Genomic DNA, 5,894 nt, shown 5'->3' with positions numbered 1-5,894 from the left:
GGGGGCGACCCTCCCCAGGCGCGCGAGACCTCCTGCCCGGGATATGGCATCCGCCTGCCACCACCCTGGATTCTCCATTGGTGGGGGCTAGGATTCCCGCGAGTGGACCGTTTCCCCTGCCATCTCCCGCTCCCTTGCAGCGGCAGCTCGCACCACCCTCTCCCTTGCTTATCGGGTGCCAGCTATTCTCCCCACCGGGGATTGATCCCCCTCCCCGCTCACATGCCCCGCCCCAACCCTCTACCTGGCCATAGATGCAGGGGAGTTAGCCGTGTTAGCCTGTGGTAGCGAATTCAAAAAGGGTCCCATAGCACCTTTAAAACTATCCAATTTTATTGTGGCATAGGCTTCTGAGAATCAAGTTCTCTTCAGCAGATGGGTGGTACAGACACTGGTCAAATACAGAGGAGGAGGGGGGGAGGAGGAGGGAGGGGGCGGGGAGGCAAGACGGGGTGTGTCGGATACATTTGTGGCAATGTGCAGGTGGGGAGATGTGACGGGAGTGTTGGGGGAGGGGCGGAGGACGAAGTCAGACTCGCAGACACAGAAAACAGTTGTTGTACATCTCGTTTTATTGCACTGGAAAGAGCGGGCTTGCGTTTAGGCTGGCGAGGGAGCCGGAGCATTCCACACAGCCCTCCTTCCCGCTCGGAGGGGCGGGGCTGGGATGCAGGCCGCGGCGCGACGGTGCTTCCTGGGCTGCAGCCAACCGTCCGTCAGAGATGTTTGGGGAGGGCGGGGCGCGGGGGAGCAGCCATGCCCTGGACGTGCCTGTGGGGGAAAAAGACACGTGTGGGCTTTGCCTCGTTCCACTGGCAAGGCAAGCCCCACACTCCGCCATCCGGGGGGGGGTTGCACATGGTCGAGGGCAGCAGCTGATGCATGACGGTCTGGTGAGGATGCACTCGGCCTTGGCAAGCCTTTACCTTTAAGGGAGAGAATGAGCTGGTCACAACAAACACCTGGCCACATGTGGTTTTCGAGGCGCCTGCCTCTGAGGCAGCCAGGGGCGGGCATGGTTGCCCCCCACCCCTGCTGGGCCTCACCCAAAGCGGCAAGTGAGCGGGTGGGTTCAGGTGAATGGGCGGTTTGCACTAATCTGCGGAATGCCCCCCCACCTCCTCCTTACCTGTCAGCGCTCTGTCGGTCATCACCAGGTGGGAGCGCAAGAGTCAGGGCACCTGCAAGGAAACGGGAGAGCATGCGGTTAATTTGCAAAGTGTCATTCCCTTCTGCCACGGAAGGGTTAGTTTGTTTGTGCTTAGTTAGAAGCAACTAGCATGCATCAGTTAGCTGTGGAGTCATTCTTTCTATCACGGTAGAAAGAGAGTTAGGCAGTTAGGCACCTCTTCCCCTTTATGCGAAGTTCCCCCAGTTTTTCGCAAAGTCCCCTGAGTGCATTCTGCGCCTGCCAATGTGAATGCCCTCAGCCCGTTTCGGTTTTCAAAGGGGCAATGCCACTCAGCAGACGGGCAGAGCCTCCGGCCGAGTGCTCACTTACCTGGGGGTTTGGGCGGTGCTGGCCGGATGTTTTGTAGGACGCGGTCGCAGGTGATTGGGTGCAGAGAGGGGGGCTCGTCCATGCCGGGCGCGCACGCTGATTGGTCCCCAGGATAGTTCTCATCCTATGCTCCTTCGGGCCATAGGGGCGGGGCGAGGCGCTCAGAGAGGGGGCTGATTTTTCGCCGTTCCATGGACGCCTATGGGCTACGCCTTCTTTTTCCGTGGCGTAGCTTTTTTGCGCCGCTGTGGGCGTTCCCGCTTCTGGAGGAGCTTAGGGAGCGGACTAACTCCGACCCCGCCTTGCTCCCCGCCCCCCCCTGCGTCGGCGTAGGGCTCTACGCCACTTCTGCGCCGCCGCCCGGGCGCCTGTGGCTTGCACCGGTGCTGGCCCGCCGGCGGGCCAGCGCCGCGTCCCAGCGCGGGCGGAAGGCCACTTACGCGGGCGTACGGGCTAGATGCGCCCTCGCAAGCCTTAGTTCGGTTCCTGTTCACTTTCCGTGCCCTTCTTAGGATTGGGCTGCCCAAGTGTGATGTTTGCTAAAATAAGTGTTGTAGAGAAAAATGGAAAATGAAACATGTATTATTGTTTTCTTTTATTTCTAATTTCTGTCCTTTTTTTGAATGCTGCTTTCACTATTTCTTTCTTTTATTTCTTTGCCCTTTCTAGTGGGCTTTTAATTCTATTAATAAAATTTTAAAAATCTAAAATAAATAAAAAAAATCTATATTAATTTCAGACCTGTTCAAGGCAACTCAGAAGCCAAAGTACAATAAAATCTTAAAAACAAGCCACTGGGATTTCCAAACACAGAATTCCAATGCCATATGTAGTTGCATCTTAATAAGGAACAAAAACCAATGATGGCTCTCTGATGAGGAAATCAATGTGCTATGCATATTCCAACCGTTTTCAAGTATGCATTCCAAAAACCTATAATGTAACATGGGAAGCAGGCAGCTCTCAGGATCTGTACATAATCTGGACAGAGAGCATTCAATGTATCAACAAAATTAATTAGAATAGTTCCAAAATTATGCTAATGGAGGGTAGCATTCTGAACTGAACCACTTCAGACTGTAGATGAGAAAATGACCTTTTAACACTTCCCGCATTAAAAATAACCCTCCATGCATGCAGAAAATTAGAACATCTGGGGAAAGCACAGCCTTCTCCCTAAGGTGCTAGCTTACTATAAGAGGGAATCTTTTTTGCACGAGTAATTAAAAAACAGGAGTCTTATGTTCTGCATGAAGTGATATTACCCAGAATTCTTCCAACTTACTTTGTGTACTGACAATTTAATTTCAGCTTCGTTGTCGGTCCCTGTGCAGGCATGGAAACATGACCTCACCACAGGTCATAAACATTCATTCATTAACTGGCATTGACTCATATCATCCTGTTTTGATTTATGGAGCATATTGATTGGAGGAAGGATGTCAAAGCTTCTTATAGCAGGAGCTGCTGCCATTGCCAAAGAGAGGAGTTCTCTCTTTTTTTTAATAGGGTAATAAGGAGATATTGACTTCCTTCGAGGTCAGCCTCAAAATGTAATTTATTGAGCCTCCATGCCAGCAGAGCCACAAGACAAAAGAGGTATTAGCGACATATGCCCTGTCTTAAGAGAGATGACATCCTGGCGTGCTTTTCTAAGATCGTTCCATTTTCAGACTTGTGAACTAATTGATCCGGCACAAGTCAGCAGAAGTTTTTAAAAGGAAAATCAGGTGACGCTTAGTGCAGAGAGAGGGCAGGAAATCCCATGAATGTGGAGGTTTTGGTGCTTATATAGAGTTACTCTAGTCTAACGCCATTGATTCCAAAGGGCTTCATCTGGAATAACTATGCATAGGATTTCACTATAAGTGTTACTCTAAACAGCAAACTGGGCATGAGAAAGAAGTGAAGGTCCCAAATGGAGTTGTCAGAAACAGCAAAAAGAGTTTGGAAGAGCGGTGGGAGACCTGTGGGGTGGGTATATGGGGGAGGTATTTGTCAGCAACAGCATGACATCATGATAGAGACATAGAGTTTCTGGCAATTCCTAAAGAGGACTGATGTCACTTCCATGTTTTCCCCAGAAGTGACATCATGCCATCAGCCTGACGACTATCTTTTTACGTTTTCTCCCACTGCCATTCCAAGTGGCAGTGGAAAACCAGAGCCAGGGGGAAGGGAATCCCCTGCCCCCACAAACAACCCTAGCCCCAAAGTCAGAAGTTTTGGTACAGGGATGGAAACTGAGAGCAGAGAGATAAAACAGAGCCTCCTAGGAACCCAAAATCTACTAAGATAACCAGAATTGGTACAGATGGCCACTAAGCTCAGAACCCTCCATGTTTACATGAGTTAGATGCTAATCTCATCAAGCAAGATGTTGGGTAGTATGTAGCTGTAGGTCTCATTCCACCCAACTATTTTTATGTAAGAAAAGCTGAGGTATGGGGCTTGCTCCTTCTCAAAATGTTACCTACTTTGGGGCTGAGAAAGTATTTTCTCCAATTGGCAACTAATCCGGAGGGATAAGGCACTGCTTTCCCATGCAGGCAACTTGCAAGTCAAGAGGTATTTGCTGTGGAGGTGCTTCTGAAGTGCAACTGATCTCCAGTTTCAGCAGGGAGTGTGGGACCCTGGCTTTGGGCTCAACGAGATGACTTTGCACCTCTCTAGCTCTATGGATTTTATAATGTGACTTGACATCATGGTCAACTGGCTGGCCTCTATGTACGACAAAATCAGCAACACCAGGCCACCCACAAACAAAAAAGTTCTTTGCTTTTTCAGAGAACTCCACAGAGATGCAGAAAAATGTGGTTTTGTACATTAACCCGAAGAAAAACAAATCCTCACAAAACACCCCAATGAGGATGGAAAATACTCAAGGGGACAGGACACTGAGAGTAGATGAGTGTTAAATTAAGGAGGAAAGGGTCCAGAAATCAGCCTAATTGAGCCCCTGAGAATGTCCTTGTGGTCCCACCCTTGATCTGCCTAAATTCCAAGGAACATGCAGTAATAAGACAGAAATATTTAAAATGACACTGCAAGTCCTGTTCTTATGGCTCTCTCTACTGTTCTTAGATCCAGAGGAGTTAGCCGTGTTAGTCTATAGTTGCAAAATAGTAGAGTCCAGTAGCACCTTTAAAACTAACCAACTTTATTGCAGCATAAGCTTTCGAGAACCACAGCTCTCTTTGTCAGATGCATGCATCTGACAAAGAGAGCTATGGTTCTCGAAAGCTTATGCTGCAATAAAGTTGGTTAGTCTTAATGGTGCTCCTGGACTCTCTGCTGTCCTTATGACCATTACCTGATAATGCAAACTTGACTAGATTTTACACTCATTGAATTAAAAGTGACAGTCAGTCTGGTATGAATTCTGAAGGATTCTCCATAGATAGGCTGGAGGAGATCAAAGGCAAATATACAGGGGAACCAAAATTGCTGGACTGTCCAGGAGGATTGGCCATTTAATTTACCTGGAAAGTTCTTGGTGGGTTGCTGTCATGAAGGGCTGCTGGGGCCAAGAACAAGCAGAACTAACATTCTTCTTGACCCATCCGTTGTCTATTGTACTCAAACTGGCAGCAGCTCTCTAGGGTCTCAAGCTGCAATGGGAATGCCTGCTATCCACAATTGCCATTTTTTTTAGTTATTTTAAATATCTATATTCTACTAGCTTGACACTCGTGCTTCGCTACAGTATTTAACTACTTTAAATCCAGTTATAAGACTTTTAGGGGAAGTCTGGGAGGTGCATTTTACCTCAGGACACATTCAATGACTCCCAATAGCAAATGCATACCACTTAGAATGGGGGAGGGGTTGAGGACCAATCAGGGCACATATGCAAATGGCCTCTGTGTTCCAACTGTCTGGGGGGGGGGGTTGAGGTGTGGAATGCTGTGAGCCCCAATCAGCCCGCATATACAAATGACTTGGAAAGGCTGGCCCAATCAGCAAAGAGTAGCCAAGCTGGCAGTGGGCAGGGGCACAATCAGGCAGCAGCCTGCCAGACACATAGGGAAGCTGTATCCTTTTGGGAAAACACATTGTACCCCTTTTTACCCCCTTAGGGGGTGAAGTTCTTAAAATCCCTTTTTTGTGGGTGTTTATATCATGAAAGGAATGTTCTCCCCAAATTTCACGTTTCTAGGTTTAGGGTTTGGGGCTGGGCATTGATGAGTCAATCAGGACACTTGTCTTTATATATAGATAGATTTTATCTTCTCAGATTCAAGGAACACATTTTTCCATGCACATACAGCTTCAGTATGTGCAAACACGTACCCTCAAAAATCCAGTATTCTTTTTGAACATACCGGAGCTGAAAAATATTCATGTTGCCTTCTGCACACAAAATAGCAACCATGAGTATCGGACTGTTATG

At 48.4% G+C, this 5,894-nt stretch overlaps 1 long non-coding RNA gene across 1 annotated transcript; it reads right to left on the bottom strand.

The window, feature by feature from the left end:
* Positions 1 to 593: 593 nt before the first annotated feature.
* On the bottom strand, positions 594 to 1,597 carry LOC129335400 (uncharacterized). Its single transcript, XR_008597606.1, has 3 exons — positions 1,502 to 1,597; positions 1,130 to 1,181; positions 594 to 771 (listed from the first exon to the last, which is right to left on the bottom strand). It is a non-coding gene; the product is annotated as an uncharacterized LOC129335400 (long non-coding RNA).
* Between the last annotated feature and the right edge of the window lie 4,297 nt (positions 1,598 to 5,894).

This window comes from Eublepharis macularius, chromosome 9 (genome assembly GCF_028583425.1).
Source record: "Eublepharis macularius isolate TG4126 chromosome 9, MPM_Emac_v1.0, whole genome shotgun sequence".
NCBI classification, from domain to species: domain Eukaryota; kingdom Metazoa; phylum Chordata; class Lepidosauria; order Squamata; family Eublepharidae; genus Eublepharis; species Eublepharis macularius.
Note: the sequence above shows the minus strand (reverse complement) of the source record. Positions and strands in the feature narration are given on the sequence as shown.